At 39.6% G+C, this 17,794-nt stretch overlaps 1 non-coding gene across 1 annotated transcript; it reads left to right on the forward strand.

Annotated features, from left to right (window-relative positions):
- Positions 1-5,632: 5,632 nt before the first annotated feature.
- On the forward strand, positions 5,633-5,823 carry LOC122892691. The gene has a single exon (XR_006381442.1). It is a non-coding gene; the product is annotated as a U2 spliceosomal RNA (small nuclear RNA).
- The last annotated feature ends 11,971 nt before the right edge of the window (positions 5,824-17,794 follow it).

Raw genomic sequence — 17,794 nt, forward strand, 5'->3', positions numbered from 1 at the left:
GGGTGTGGTCTTGCAGGAGAAAAGGAATGATTCTGATCACCAGCCCCGTCCAGACAAAAAAGATGGCCCCAGGCAAAACCACATTTTCCTGGAATCACAGCCTTTTCTCCCCTCTGCTAAAGGCAGTTTAGGGAACTCACACTCTCCAAGTCTTTTCCAGAAAACTGTTTTCTTTGTTGAACCATATATAATACTTAGAGAGGAAATGATGGAAACTTTTTGTCCTGGTCTCAGAATAGACTCTGTGCTTGCATGACTGCGTGAGTGGGGATTGGAATCCCTCGTGGACTTTTTAGAGTCTTTACTGGATATTCATTTCTTTGTCATTTATAAGTGATAATTTAAAATAATCTAGAAATATTGCTTATGTAACTTGAAATTTTGCCTTACCTTTTGATACTGTAACTACAATAGAGTCCAGTTTTTTCTCTAGATATTGCAAATGGGTAAAGTATATGATAGCGATATGTTAATCAGTACTCTTTTTTAAGTCTTCTCTGCAAGCTTAGGCCTCCTCAGGTCAGAGAAGCATGCATGAAGTAAAAGCTATCATCCCCTTCAACTGAGTTAATTGGCCTTTTCATGATGGGCACTGTAATCCCTTGCTCTAGTTTGAATTTATATCTTTTTTTCCTGTCTTTGTTCATTCATTCTGCCAATATGTGTGAAGCACCTTATATATGCCAAGCCTTGTGCATTAGGCTGAAAGCTCAAGACAAATGGTAAAAAAAGAAAAATTATATATATAATTATATATATAAGATTTTGTATATTTATATATAAATTATTTTATATTTTATATTTATATATTATGTATCTTTATATTTATATATTTCACATATAAGATATGTGAATCTTATAAAAAGATATATAAATATATAAAAAGATATGTGAATATAGATATGTGAATATAGAAAAAGATATATAAATATATAATATTATCTATATTTATATAAATATTTTATGCATTTTATAGAAAAATTCATATATTTATATATAAGTAACTATATTTTATAATAAATAATTTTACATAAAATTATATGTAAATTTCATAAATGTATATATAAATATATAGCTTTTATACAATTATATATGGATATATATAAGATTGTATATATACACACACACATACACACACATAAATATATAAGAAAACAAAGAAAAAATATATCTTGGCCCTTAGCTTAAATCTAGCAGGGAAACAGACAATAACCAATCGTAAAGAAGCCCTTAATCATTTATCCAACAGATGTTGCACACGGTGTACAAGATGGTAGGGATACAGTAGAGAACAAAAAGGGCCTAGACCCTGCTCTCATGAAGTATAATCATGGAGACAGCCTTAATCAAATCTTAACACAGATACATAAGTTGAATGCTGTATAATTTGGAACTTTTTCAATTCCAAGTGGCCAAAAACCTGACTGACACTGCCATAAGCAAAGAAAGAAAAGGGAGGAGGGTATTTATTGGTTCATGGAGTTAAAAAGCTGGGGGCTAGTTGAGGCACAGGCTAGTGAGGGGGCTTCAACGATGTTTCCTGGACCTGGTGTCTCCCTACTTCAGCCAGTTCATCTATGGTTCAGTTTCATTGCCATGTTCAATCCAGGAGTAAAAGAACTGTTTCTCTTCTGGCACATATCCCGGGCATGACTCCCACTCGTTCGAAAGAGGACACATGCACACTCCCTAAACCATCCTGGCCAGGGGAATGTGTTGCTCTGATTGGCCAGGCCCAAGTCACATGCTCATCCTTAGACTTGGAGGTAAAACCTAGAGAACTGTGAATTGAAAGGAAGGATGAGAGCTGGGGCTCAGAAGATATTGGGGCTGCCTTACCAAAAGGAGGGGGAACGGACCTTGGCAGTCAAAGCACACTAGCCACTAATATGCCCCGTGTAGTCTAGTCTCTCTACGCTTTCCTATTCCCAGAGACAAATATAATAACCAAAATTCCAGTAAAAGCCATTTTTATCCTTAATGGTGCCTCCCAATAATGGTCAAAACTCATAGCCACAGACACACATCTTGATATTCTGTTGTCCTCCTCTCACTCTCAGTATCTCACATGTCCCAGGGCCCTTCTGCCATCCTTGTCTCCAGTCCCCACCAAAATTCCTCCCAACCTTCCCTCACATCCATGTTGTCCTTCTCTCACGTCCTATGCCTCGACTCTCTTTGCCCAAGTCCTCTATTATATTACCTCTAGTATTTTTCTTCTCTAGCCTGGCTCCTCCAGGCTTACCTGTTTTTCAAATATTCCCTCCACTGATTATCCCAACCTGCATAATAAAGTTCAGACATTTCCTTAAAAGGTCAGAGATGGGTCCATGGGGAGGGGGTGACTGGGAGGCATGAGTGGCAACAAAAGACTGGACTATTTTAATCTGACGAGGTGAGAAATACAGATATTATCATTTTCTCTTCCATCTTGCCATCCAAATGATCATACCCCAAAATGTGATAAGAATCTGGGATGGGGGGGCACCTGGGTGGCTCAGTGGTTTAAGCTCAGGTCATGATCTCAGGGTCCTGGGATCGAGCCCCACATCGGGCTCTCTGCTCAGCGGGGAGCCTGCTTCCCCCTCTCTCTCTGCCTGCCTCTCTGCTTACTTATGATCTCTCTCTGTCTATCAAATAAATAGATAAAAATCTTTAAAAAAAAAAAATCTGGGATGGGGGGCGGGGGTAAGGTGAAGAATGGAGCACTTTTGAATTAAGATCCAAAGGTTGAACAAGAATGAATTAAGTGAATGGGTTTGGTGGATGAAAAGTTTTCTGGGAAAAAGTTCTCTGGCTTCCTTGAACAGCCTGGAGGGAAGGAGGAACTGAAAAGCAGCAGGTGTAATCAAAGTGAGGGAGCATGACACGGATAAGGCAGAGGGTAACAGATAGATACCAGTGACCAAACAAGAGAGTTAGCTCAAAAGGCTTGCAGAGTTTCCTTGAGTCTCAGGGGAATAAAAGAAAAGTCCTTTTAATAGCATTCCTAAGCCCCAGCCTTGTGAGGAAGAAATCCCTTTTGAGCCCTCCATGCCTGGATTGTTACCCTATAGCAATCTGAGTTACGTAAATCTCTGTGAAGCAAGAAATGAAAAGTGCCTTCAGCAGTGTCTCTTGGCTGAACTTGTTAGACATCTCTCCATGATACGCTTAAGTTCAAAAAGGAATCACTGCCAAGATCATTTTGCTGTTATAACCATGATTAGTTCAACTTTCTAATCTTTCACTGCACAACTTTTTGAGAGAAACTTAATGCTGATAGGAGATAAAACTTGTTTATTTGCCTGAGACTATAGGCCAAAAAAAAAAAAAATTCTTGTTTACATGTTGGTTTTAAATTCATCATCTTGCATTTTTAAAATTTCCCCCATCTGTTATTTGTTCTCTTTTTAAAATTTAAAAAAAATTTTTTTTATTTTTTGCTCTCTTTTGGGTTGAATATTTTTATGATTCCATTTTATTTCCTTTGATGGATTGTTAGCTATAACTCTTTTATTTTGTGTTAGTGGTTGCTTTAGAGTTTATAGTATACATCTCTAATCGATTACAGTCTGGTTTCAGTGATAATATACTACTTCACAAAGAGTATAAACCTTACTAGAGAACACTTCATTTTTTTCCCTCCAAGCCTTTGTGCTATTGCTGTCATACACTTGACATTTGACTTCTACATTATAAACCCTACAGTACCTTCTATATGTTGCATTTTTTTTCTGGTAAACTATTATCTTTTAAGCAGATTTTTTTTTTAAGATTATTTATTTATTTATTTGACAGAGAGAAATCACAAGTAGACTGAGAGGCAGGCAGAGAGAGAGAGAGGTAAGCAGGCTCCCTGCTGAGCAGAGAGCCCGATGCAGGACTCGATCCCAGAACCCTGAGATCATGACCTGAGCCGAAGGCAGCGGCTTAACCCACTGAGCCACCCAGGCGCCCTAAGCAGATTTTTTTAAAAAGGCCTGGATGGGGAGTGAAGTGTTTTAGATTTACTTATCTTTATACTATTTCCAGTGTTCTTCATTACTTAAGGACCTCCAGATTTCTTTCTAATAGCATTTTACCTCTGCCTGAGGACTCCTTGTAAAAATCAATTTTGGCTCAGTCTGTTGCTGTGAATTCTTTTAGCTTTTACATGCCTGAAATATACTTTATTTAACCTTCATTTTTGAAAGATTTTTTTTTAAAGATGTTATTTATTTATTTGACAGAGAGAGATCACAAGTAGACTGAGAGGCAGGCAGAGAGAGAGAGAAGGAAGCAGGCTCCTGGCTGAGCAGAGAGCCCGATGCAGGGCTCGATCCCAGGACCCTGCGATCACGACCTGAGCTGAAGGCAGCGGCTTAACCCACTGAGCCACCCAGGCACCCCTGAAAGGTATTTTTTAATACTGCTCCACGGTCCTGTAGCTTACATTGTTTCCCACAAGAAATCTGCTGTCATTCTTACCTTTCTATCCACTCCCTACCCCAAACCTCCCCCACATATTCTGTGACATTTTTCCCTGGCAGCTTTTAAAATTATCTCCTTATCACTGGTTTTAAGCAATTCGATTATGATATGCCTTGGTATTATTGGTATTATTTTCATGTTTCTTGTTCTTAAACTTTGATGAATTTCTTGGATTTGTAGATTTATAGACTTCATGAAGTTTGGAAAATGTGTAGTCATTATTTTTTCAAATATTCTCTCTGTTCCTCTCTTTCAAGAACTCTAATCACATGTATCAGGTCAAGTGACATTTTCCACAGTTTACTAATGCATTAGTCATTTTTTTTCCAGTCTTTTTTCCCCTGGGTTTTATTTTGGATAATTTCTGTTGTGTCTTTAAGGTATTTAATGTTTTATTTTGTTGAGTCTAATACATTGCAGTTTCCATCTTAGACATTGTATCTTTTATCTCTCAAAGTTCAATTTGGGCCTTTTTAATATTTTCCATGTCTCTACTTAACATACTCAAGCATTTCTCTACCTTATCATATGAACCTATGGAATATAGTTATAACTGTTCTAATGTGTTTATTTACTAATTGTATTGTCTATGTCTCTTCTGGATCATCACCTTCTCCTTCTCCTTTTTAGAGAGAGGAGTGTTGGGGAGAGGCAGAGGGAGAGAGATAATCTTAAGCAGCCTCCATGCCATTGGGAAGCTGATGTGGGGCTTGATCTCACAACCTGAGATCATGACCTGAGTTGAAATCAAGAGTTGGACGCTTCACCAACTGAGCCCCCCAAACACCTCTGGATTTGTTTCTATTAATTGATTTTTTTTTTCTCTTTATTATGGATTGTATTAGATTCCAGTCATCGTTAAGTTCTCTGACCAATATTTTTTGAGTGTTATTCTGGGACATAGTTATGTTATCTGGAAATAGTTTGATCCTTTCAAGACTTTTAAGTTTTATCAATCAGACCAGAGTACTTTGAGCTGAGAACCAACTACTGAGGCATTACCCTCTGGGTATTCTCCCAGTGCTCTGTGAATTAGAAGGCTCTTCCTCTAGATGGTGAGAACATGACCTATTCCCAGTCCTGTGTGAGCTGTAGGGATTGTTTCCTCTGCTCCATTTGGGCAGATCATTCCCTCGGGTAGTTCCGTCACACCCAAACTCCAGTCAACAATAAGCAAAGGATCGCTTCTCGGCCTTTTGGCTAAGATCAAGTGTAGTATCTGTTCTTATCAGTTTAATATCTGATACGTCCTCTATCCGAGGACAATATATTAAATGGATTTTTGGAGCAGGGAGATGGAATAGGAGCTTGCTCCTTCTACTCCATGCATCGACCTGGTATTGCAGTACATCCAGGAACGGTGCACCTAAAAACAAAAAACAAAAAACAATAAGCAAAGGACTTGAGGAGAACCTTCTGCAGCTCTCTGGATCTTCTTTCTGTGCCTTGAACCCAGAAACTCCCTATAGGCAGTAAGCTGGAGCAGTGGTAGGGATCATTTCATTTGTTTTCCATTTCTCAAGAATGATTATCCCTGAGCTGCCTGATGTCCCATGTCTGAGAACTGTTGTTTCATATATTTTGTGCAGTTTTTCAGTTGTTTCAGATAGGAGGATAAATCTAATCCCTGTTACCCCTTCTGAGCTGAAAGCAGATGTCTTAAACGGTGTTAAACTGATGGTTCTCAAACCTCAGTGTGCATCAGAATTAACTGGAAGGCTTGTTAAAACACAGATTGCTTGACCTCCCTCACAGTTTCTAAATAAGTAAGTGTGGGACCTGAAAATTGGCATTTCTAACAAGTTCTCAGATGATGCTGAAGTTTCTGGTTCAGGGACCACACTTTGAGAAGTACTGTGTTAAACTATTCAACTAAGAACATAGTGGGTGATGTTCATCAATAAATCAGTAACACAGTACGAATCACATTGATAATCAAGGCAAAGCTTGTCAGTCATAGAAAAACAATCGTAAATAAATAGATGCATTCGGAGACACATTGATGAAGAACTAAAAAACAAAACTAACAAACAAACAAAAAACCACCCACTATTCAAGTCCTCTGATCTGATAAATCCAGGAAATAAACTCCATAGAAACCATGTGGATCAATCTTTCCCAAACAATATTTCTTAGAACATTAGTAATCTGTGAGTTGTTAAAAGGTTCTTTTTGAAAGGTTTCTATGGTTAAATAGGGTTAGGAACCTATAATATGTTAATATACTTTATTAATAATATGTTATAATATGTTAATGTACTTTATTAATTTTCCAAGAGAAAAACAGAATATGAAGGGATTCCCAAACTTGACTACAAAACCATTTTATTTTGCCAAACACCCATTAGCAACTCAAACTCTAACACTCCTTGGAAGCCAGCTTTGGAAAAACTTTTGTAAACCCTTGGCATTTGTAAGCTTATTGTCTTCAGAGTTAGCTATTTGTCAGAAAACATTCCATTGTCATGGTAATCTGGGATTCTACTGAATCAAGATGAGCCTGGGGAGTGATTTACCCAGCTAACTGTCCACAACATGTACCCTCAAGTGGGTTCTAGTTTGCTGCTTTTCAGGAAGTAGCTTTTAGAGTAATAAAAATCTTTGACTTGTGAAAGTGGCCCTGAGGAAAATGTCAGGTTTTGGTTTTGACAATGGAAGGAAATTATTAGGGGGAAAAAAGGAGGTAGAGATGGAGGTGATATTAGAAAGGGGGTCTTACAGAAGAAAGAGAAATTAAGGAGTCAATCCCATTTACAATTGCACCCAAAACTATAAGATACCTAGGAATAAACCTAACCAAAGAGGCGAAGAATCTATACTCAGAAAACTATAAAATACTCATGAAAGACATTGGAGAAGACACAAAGAAATGGAAAAATGTTCCATACTCCTGGATTGGAAGAACAAATATTGTGAAAATGTCTATGCTACCTAAAGCAATCTACACAATTAATGCAATTCCTATCAAAATACCATCCATTTTTTTCAAAAAATGGAACAAATAATCTTAAAATTTATGTGGAACCAGAAAAGACCTCGAATAGCCAAAGGAATATTGAAAAAGAAAGCCAAAGTTGGTGGCGTCACAATCCCAGACTTCAAGCTCTATTACAAAGCTGTCATTATCAAAACAGCATGGTACTGGCACAAAAACAGACACACAGAGAATAGAGAGCTCAGAAATAAACCCTCAACTCTATGGTCAACTAATCTTCGACAAAGCAGGAAAGAATGTCCAATGGAAAAAAGACAGCCTCTTCAATAAATGGTGTTGGGAAAATTGGACGGCCACATGCAGAAAAATGAAATTGGACCATTTCCCTACACTACACATGAAAATAGACTCAAAATGGATGAAGGACCTCAATGTGAGAAAGGAATCCATCAAAATCCTTGAGGAGAACACAGGCAGCAACCTCTTCAACCTCAGTCACAGCAACATCTTCCTAGGAACATCGCCAAAGGCAAGGGAAGTAAGGGTAAAAATGAACTATTGGGATTTCATCAAGATCAAAAGCTTTTGCACAGCAAAGGAAACAGTTAACAAAACCAAAAGACAACTGACAGAATGGGAGAAGATATTTGCAAACGACATATCAGATAAAGGACTAGTGTCCAAAATCTATAAAGAACTTAACAAACTCAACACCCAAAGAACAAATAATCCAATCAAGAAATGGGCAGAAGACATGAACAGACATTTCTGCAAAGAGGACATCCAGATGGCCAACAGACACATGAAAAAGTGCTCCATATCACTCGGCATCAGGGAAATACAAATCAAAACCACAATGAGGTATCACCTCACACCAGTCAGAATGGCTAAAATTAACAAGTCAGGAAATGACAGATGCTGGCGAGGATGCGGAGAAAGGGGAACCCTCCTACACTGTTGGTGGGAATGCAAGCTGGTGCAACCACTCTGGAAAACAGCATGGAGGCTCCTCAAAAAGTTGAAAATAGAACTACCCTATGACCCAGCAATTGCACCACTGGGTATTTACCCTAAAGATACAAACGTAGTAATCCGAAGGGGCACGTGCATCCGAATGTTTATAGCACTAATGTCTACAATAGCCAAACTATGGAAAGAACCTAGATATCCATCCACAGATGACTGGATAAAGGAGATGTGGTATATATACACAATGGAATACTATGCAGCCATCAAAAGAAATGAAATCTTGCCATTTGCGACGACGTGGATGGAACTAGAGAGTATCATGCTTAGTGAAATAAGTCAATCGGAGAAAGACAACTATCATATGATCTCCCTGATATGAGGAAGTGGAGATGCAACATGGGGGAGTTAAGGGGGTAGGAGAAGAATAAATGAAACTAGATGGGATTGGGAGGGAGATAAACCATAAGTGACTCTTAATCTCACAAAACAAACTGAGGGTTGCTGGGGGGAGGGGGGTTGGGAGAAGGGGGTGGGGTTATGGACATTGGGGAGGGTATGTGCTATGGTGAGTGCTGTGAAGTGTGTAAACCTGGAAATTCACAGACCTGTACCCCTGGGGATAAAAATATATTATATGTTTATAAAAAATTAAAAATTAAAAAAAAAGAAGGGATTTTAGCAAGAAAATAGATACATTTTAAAGGTGGTCTCCTAGATCTGGTAGGCACTTGGATCTGTATGCAAATGTGCTCATTCTTGTAACCTACATGGAAACCATAAAAAGTGATTCATGAACTGTTTTAATGAGACACAAAACTTAGCAAGATAAAACATTACACATGTAAATGCTGACAGAAATGTAATTCAAGAGAAAGCCAGAATCCCCAGCCGGTGTTTCAGTAAGACCGCCTGAGGTGAAGACACTTAAACAGTAAATAAAATTTATTTCTAGAATTTATTTTTTTTATATAGTTTTTTTTAAAAGATTTTATTTATTTATTTGAAAGACAGAGATCACAAGTAGGCAGAGACAAAGGCAGAGAAGATGCAGAGAGGAGGAAGCAGGCCCCCTGCCGAGCAGAGAGCCCGATATGGGGCTCGATCCCAGGACCCTGAGATCATGACCTGAGCCAAAGGCAGAGGATTAACCCACTGAGCCACCCAGGCGCCCCATTTCTAGAATTTAAAGAGAAACTTTTCTTTGCATATTATGATGCAAGAAGGGAGGTGTGGCCTTAGCTCCCCACATGCCAGGGAAATTAAATAGAGTTCATCCTAAGCTATAGAAGAAAACACCTGGGAAATAAATCTCATGGCTCAGGACACCCAGAAACCTGTAGGGAGAAAAGGTGCTGCTAATCACTGTGATTCGTTTACAAAACCTGAACTCAAGTTCTCCTATTACCCATTTATACCTGCTTAGGCATATTCTCCCATAATTTGACCACTGTTACCCAGTATCTACTTAGGTCCAGGTGGTAAGATAGTTACCGGGATTTTGAACATAAAGAAGGCTGTGCCCCACCTGCCAGGAGCTCAGAACAGTCACCTGACTTTCCTGCTTGTTCTCCCAAGGGTGGAGGCCTTGTGAAGGGTTGTAGACTGATCTGCCACCAGCGTCTCCTACGAAACAGTCAACTCTGTAGGGCAGGTGTTTGATCTGTCTTGCTCATCTCCATATTGTACAGACTTCATACTTACTGATTACATGAATCTTCCTTAGAATCAAGTTTGAAAGCAGTCTAGATACAGGCATACCTCATTTTACTGCACTTTGCTCTATAGCGCTTTGTAGATCTATATTGTGGATTTTACCAACTGAAGTTTTGTGGTAACCCTACCTCCAGCAAGCCTATCAGTGTCATGTTTCCAACAGCATTTGCTTACCCCTGTCATAGCCCCAGAGCCAGTAATGGTGAACCAACAGCATTTGCTCACTTCAAGTCTCTGTGTCATATTTTGGGGATTCCCACTATATTTGAAACTTTTTTTTACTATTATTATTACATTTGTTATGGTGATTTGTGATCACCACTCGCTGAAAGCGCAGAAGAGGGTTAGCATTTTTTAGCCATAAACTATTTTTAAATTAAGATATGAACAATTTTTTTAGACATAAAATCCAAGGATTAAATCATTCAAAGGGGAAAAAGTAGAGTTATAGTGATTGTATTAGTTATCTAAGGTATCCCAAACTTTGCCTCCTCCAGGTTAAGGCTCCAGCTTTCCCCTCCATGGCTTTTCCCTCCCTATGTCTGTTGACATCCTATCCCTTTAAGGCTCCCTTGAAACACAACATCCTCCCTGGAGTATGAAGACTGCCATGGCCATTCCTCCTCAGAGTTAACCTGCTAGAAGACGCTGCTAACTCTCACCCAGATACTTCTAGCCTTGCCTTCAGTGTTCACAGGTGCACTCCCAGCAGCTAGAAGCAGACTCTCTCTGGTTGAGAACCTCCTGCAAACCGGGAGAAGCTGCTCTGCCCGTGATCTGCCGGCTGGAAGTGCTAAAGAGGTAACTCCTTCTAGAGAACCCCTGCTCCCAGGCCGAGGAGGCTGTTTGTTTCAGTGTGCTCAGATGGCCGTAATCAAATATCATGGAAATGTATTTCTCATAGCTCCGGAGGCTGGGAAGTCCAAAATCAAAACAGCGGCTGCTTTGGTTTCCAGTGAGGCTCTCTTCTTGGTTGGAGACCATAGTCTCTTCCATCTAAGTACTAACCAGGCCCCACCCTGCTTGACTTTCAAGATCAGAGGAGATCGGGCACGGTTAGGGTGGTATGGCCATAGACGAGACCATAGTCTCTTGCTGTGTCCTTACATGAGGGAGAGAGAGCGCAAGCTCTCTGGTGTTTCTTTCTTTAAAGGCACTAATCCCATCATGACCTCATCTAAGCCTAATTACCTCCCAAAGGCCCTATGTCCCAATACCATGGCATCTGGGATTAAGATTTCAACATACAAACTTTGGAGAACACAGCACTCAGTCCACAACACTGGTGAATAAGCACCTCATCTCCTTTGTGATTGGCTGGAATAATTCCAAGACTCCATGTCATCTCCTGGTTTCCCTGGGGGGGTTAAGCTCCTGTTGCCCACAGCAGGGACCAGCAGGATAATGCATCTTATGTTGGCTGCCTCCTCTTCTCTGTCTCACATCCCCACTCACCTTCCTTCCTATACCTTCAAAGAAAAGTCCCTATTCTAACATCGTTGCATCAGGGCCTGCTCCCCGGTATCTGGGCTCTGCTGTTCCTGTGCTGTAATTTGTTTCAGATTAAGCTCTTTAATGCAGGATTTTATGAATGTCTAGACTCTCATAACTAAACCATAAACTCTTTTGAGAAGAGAAATTTTCTTTAACTGTCATTTCCCCCAAAGCCTAACAAAGTACCTTGCATATAGCAGGTGCTTTAAAAATACTAGATTAAGTAACTACATTAATCACAGTAACGATTTTTATTAGAAAGGCACTATAGCCATCTAACACCTAAATAGTTCACAGCATTTTCTGTGGCCCTATATAAACCAAATTATTTCAGTGAATTTTTACAAATCACAATTATTGATTTAGAAATCTCATGTTCAAATCCATGTTCAAAATGAATCCTCAAGTGTAAGCAAAAGATTAAATATATTTTAATATTTTATGTTTGAAAAAAATCCGTGCTCACTGAAGGAGTCACAGGAGATAAGATTTAAATTGAGTCCATATTTCTTAACACAACATTCAAAGACCCACATGGTCTATCCACCCCTCACCTCCCTTCCCAGCTTTCTCTCTCCTGTCTCACGCTGCCGTGGGCCCAGTTGTGTGATTTTCATCCAAATAACCTACAGTTGGGTTTATCTTTGTTCACAAAACTGGCTCATTGACTGTATTGTCTATGAGTCTTCATTAAGAAACTGATTCAAGAGAGAGGAGGAAGCAAGAAGGTGGAGGAGTAAGAGACTGAAATAGCATCAGGTCCCAGGAGTTCAGCTAGATAGTTATCAAACCATTCTGAACACCTACAAACTCAACAGGAGATAGAAGAGAAGAAGAGCAATAACTCTAGAAACAGAAAATCGACCACTTTCTGGAAGGTAGGATGTGCGGAGAAATGAATCCGTAGCCACAGGAAGATAGCCCATGGTGGGGAGGGGCCAGCTCCCAGCAAGAGGTGGAGCAACAGAGCACAAAATCATAACATTTAGAAGTCTGCTCCACTGAGGGATGTGTCTCCAGAGGCTAAGCGGGGCTGGAGCCCTCATGGGGACAGTGTGGTCTCAGGACCTGTGGGGACACAAAAAGACCATCCATGTCTGAGGGTGGCAGAGCTCCCAGGGATCAGAGCAGGGAAGCCAGCAACAGAGATGGAGCCAAAAGGTGGGCTCTCAGCTTGGGGTTACCATAAACCATGATCCAAGGCATAGTTGGACCACTGTCCTTCAAGCAGGGACCCCACAAGTGGCAGATCCAGAGAGACCCCCTTCCTTCCTCCTCCAGGAGGAGCCATTCAGGAGCGTGCACCAGGAATCTGCTGGGTTTGGAGACTCCAGGTGGGGCCGTGGGCCAGAGATAGAAACACTTGGTCACAGGCCAGGTGAACTCAGAGTGCGGCCAGAGACCAGGGAGATGGGAGTGACTGAGCCCTTTTCTCTGAGGGTGCACTGAGGAGAGGTGCCCCAAGCTCTCAGCTCCTCCGGGCCAGAGATTGGGAGGCCACCATCTTTGTTCCTGTCCTCCAAAACTCTACGGAAAGCATTCAGGGAACAAAAGCTCCCAAGAGCAAACAGAGCAGATTACTTAGCCTGGCCCCTGGCAAGGGCTGTGCAATTCCACCTCCTGCAAAGACATTTGAGAATCATGATCAGCAAGAACATCCAGCCAAGACCAAGTTCATGATAAACCAGAACTGGGGAACTCCAGAGGTAGGGCAAAACAACACATAGAATTCATGGCTTTTTTCCCATGGTCTTTTAGTCTTGCAAAGTTAAAATTTTTTTTATTTTAATTTTCTCTTATTCTTTTTTTTTAACTTTTCCCTTTTCTCTTTTAACTTTTTTTTTTTTACTATTTTATCTTATCAACAATTTCTTTTTAAAAAATCTTTTAAAATTTTCATTGTTATAGTCATATTTTATCCCTTCATTGTATTTGACCTTATTTTTTGTATACATATGGGTTTTTTTTCTTTAAAATTTTGGGATACGATTTCTTATAATACATCAAAATATACCCTAAACCTAGCTCCAGCCTGATTACATTCTCTCCTCTTTTTTTTTTAATTTTTCCAACCAACTTTTCATTCCTTTTTTAGAATCTTTTTAAGTTTTCATCTTTTCACTCATATTCCATCCCTTCATCATGTTTATCCTTATTTATATATATATATAAGTTTTTCTTTCTTTAAAATTTTGGCAAGTAGTTTCTTCTATGAAACCAGAATACACCCCAAATCAAGTGTGTGGCTCTGTTCTATCCATCAGTCTAATATATATATATATGTTTTTGTTTTTTAATCCCCCCCCTTACTTCTCCCCCAGGTTTCAGGTCTCTTCTGACTTGGTTAGTGTATATTTTTCTGGGGTATTTGCCACACTTTTAGTATTTTAATCTCTCATTCATCTGTTCTTATCTGGATAAAATGACAAGGCAGAAAAACTCACCACAAAAAAAAGAATAAGAGGCAGTACCAATGGATAGGGACCTAATCAATATGGACATTGGTAATATGTCAGAACTATAGTTCAGAATGAAGATCATGAATGTGCTGGCTGGTATCAAAAAAGGCATGGAAGATATTAGAGAATCCCTTCCTGGAGAAATAAAAGAACTAAAATCTAACCAAGTTGAAATCAAAAAAGCTATTAATGAGGTGCAATTAAAAAAATGGAGGCTCTTACTGCTAGGGTAAATGAGGTAGAAGAGAGAATTAGTGATATAGAAGACCAAATGGTGGAGAATAAAGAACCTGAGCAAAAGAGAGACAAACAGCTACTGACCACAAGGGGAGAATTCAAGAGATAAGTGATACCATAAGATGAAACAATATTAAAATAATTGGGATCCTAGAAGAAGAAAAAGAGAGAGGGGCAGAAGGTATATTGAAGAAAATTATAGTAGAGAATTTCCCTAATTTGGCAAAGGGAATAAGCATCAAATTCCAGGAGGCACAGAGAATCCCCCTCAAAATCAATAAAAATAGGTCCACACCCCATCATCTAATAGTAAAACTTACAAGTCTTAGTGACAAAGGGAAAATCCTGAAAGCAGTTCAAGACAAGAGTGGGTAGGGGTATAGGCTGAGGGTGGATGGGTTATGGACATTGAGGAGGGTATGTGCTATGGTGAGTGTTGTGAAATGTGTAAGCATGACTATTGATAGACCTGTACCCCTGGGGCTAATAATATATTACATGTTACTAAAAATAATTTAAAAAGATAAAGCCTTAACAATAAAATTTACTCCCAAAAATAAAAAAAAGAAACTGATTCAAATATCTAGAGATTTGTTAACACTATTTGAATTGAAATAATGTTCTCATGCCTGTCAACATTATTTCCAAGGTCTAATTCTGTGGCCTGTGTCTTAAAGACAAATAGCTACAAGACACAGAAGGGCAGGGACAGCATCTACGTGTAATGTAGAACCATAGGAGCATAAACAATAAGTATCATTTTTTTGAGAAATAATACAAGGAATACTCATTCATGGTGGAGATGTCAGTCGATACAAAGAAGTGAATAGTTACACTTCTGATCAAAGCAAAACACTACTAACAGTTTAGTGACTACTCTTTCAGACTTTCTGCAAAGTGTTTTATATACATCTCCAAGAGACTCCTCTTTTTGCACTCAACAAAATGCCACAGATGCCACACACAGACTCACGTAACACCCACTTACGCTTCTGACATGGCTTCCTGTACTCCAGAGGCTAGAAAGCTGAGCATTTCCAAAACTCACTTGCAGCTTGGGTTCCACGTGGAACCAAATTTTCACCAAGTCCTAATGGTGGATACACACCCTGAGGAGACATATATGGAAGGCAAGTGAGGAACATGAGGTCAGGGACAGCATGTCTTCCAGTAGCTGAAGCAGAAAGCCTGCTCTCAGACCTGGCAGAACAGATATTGACAGGCAGGACTGGGCAGCAAAAGGGTCTCGTTAAAACTGGACCAGGCTGGGCTCAAGCACTGTGTTGCTTGCTTTCCTGTTTCTCTTGGAAATTCTGTCATCTACAATTATCTGTCACCTGACTCTATGTGAAGCTCTTCCATGTCAAAAAAAAAAAAAAAAAAATCCATGACTAGAGTATCACATCATTGCTGCTAGTAGAATCAGAATTCCAGAGCTTAAGCGTCTGTAGTGATCAGCTAGACTTAGAGGAAAATTACGCTCAAAAAAGTTAAATGACTCACCCATTTCCTCAGATGGTTAGAGGTGGAGAAGACCTCATGTGTTGTTCCCACTCCATGTAAAGAATTTATTCCATCCTTGTGCCCAAAAGGGTAATGGGATAAAAATGGCTGTGCCCAAATTAAACTTCGGTGTTTCCACGTTAACGTCTTCATCCAAACATGTGGCAGGCTTAGCTCAAAGAAGATAGAGTGTGATGCCTTTTTCATGTGCTTCCTTCTTCTTTTCACCCATCTCCATTTCTACCTGACCCAGCCCCAGCTCACGTCCCACCCCCAGACTTGCTCACCTGGTTGAGACCAACCAGGTTTATTCGTGGTGCAACTTCTTGTCAGAGCCCTCACCAGCCAGCTATGGTGTACAGCATGTCCGCACACTGCAAAGGCTCCTGTTCGGTTTGCATGAATGAAGACCTGCGCCCAAGGAGCTCACAGTCCTTAGTTCCATCAGGCAAAATTACTGTGTTGCTCTTCTGGTATGAGAGGAAAGAATCGTTGGTGAAAAGCCCCGTTCGATAATGGAATAGAGTGGGAGGATAGGATCCAGACTGGATTTGAGTCTGAGCTCTGCCGCTTCCTGTGTGGCTGTTGGACAAGTCATTCACTTTCCATGAGTCTCACTTTACTCATCTGTAAAACGGAAAGAAAGATACTGATCTTAAAAGGCTGTTGTTTGGACCAGAAGAAATATTCCTATAATGTTTGACCTGCAAGGTTTCATTCAGCAAATGGTTATTGTTCAGCAAATGGCTATTGTTATTGGGGTTGCTGTATATGCTGTTGGCTTGAAGAACAGCCTATGGTGTGTACTTTGGCTCTTGCCCATTCATGGTTTTAAAGCTGAATTTGGACAGGAGACGAGGTTCACTCCAGGGTAGCCTAGTGCCTTTCACAGAGGACTCAGACAGTTTTGCAAGTCTATGTAAACATATATAGTCAAGTTCATACCCAGCCCTTAATAGGCCAGTGGAGTTCGGTTCTTCTTCAGCACGTCAAGTCTTCTGTTGGAGGGAACACAGGGACAAATAAATAAAAAAACTTGAGTCTTTGGGCGCCTGGGTGTCTCAGTGCCTCTGCCTTCGGCTCAGGTCATGATCTCAGGGTCCTGGAATCGAACCCCGCATCAGGTACTCTGCTCAGCAGGGCGCCTGCTTCCCCCCTCTTTGCCTGCCTCTCTGCCTACTTGTGATCTCTGTCTGTCAAATAAATAAATAAAATCTAAAACAAAACAAAACAAAACAAAAAACCAAATTCCAGTCTTCTAACACATGGCATTATTTAAGAATGAGGAATGGGAATTAGGTATTCCCACAATCCTTTCTGGAATGGGGTAGGTCAATAATGTTTTTAAAGTAAAATCTAAGTCAGCTTTCCTCATGAACATATAAATACAGAATTTATAGGATCTTTTTAAAAAGTATTAGCCTTTTGTCTGTAGCTCAACACTTTCCTTATGAGGTGCGAGATGCAGAAACATGACAGTTTTTATTTTCTTTTAGAAGAGAAGTTTCATTTTACAAATGACTTTCAATCCCATATGTGACCATTACAGAAAAATCCTGGCAGCATATGTCATAAGTAATCAAGTGCCTGTCAGTTAGAACAATTGTGCACTGTTTCCAAAATGCTATTAACCTTCTTTAAATCACTTCGCCAAAAATGATTATATATGTATATACACATATATATCTACATATGTGTGTGTGTGTGTGTGTGTGTGTGTGAATGATGTTTTAAGTGGAAATTTCTATGAGATTTTCCTTGGTGTTTTGTTCAGTTTTCAAAGTGCATACGGAAATCTTATTTAACCACATTTGAAATAAGCTATACACCCAAATGTTAATTTTTAAATCCCAATTAGACTAATTTACTTAGACTTTTTCTGAATGGGGGAAAAATCCAAAATTCTTCAATAAGCTCTACTGCAAATTCTAAAAATTTTTCCTTTAAAATTTTAAATAAATACACATAAATGGATAAAATATATTTATTTTTATGTGACCTATAGCAAAAAAAAAAAAATCCTGTTAAAAGG

The sequence above is a fragment of the Neovison vison genome, chromosome 12 (assembly GCF_020171115.1).
Source record: "Neovison vison isolate M4711 chromosome 12, ASM_NN_V1, whole genome shotgun sequence".
Lineage (NCBI taxonomy): Eukaryota > Metazoa > Chordata > Mammalia > Carnivora > Mustelidae > Neogale > Neogale vison.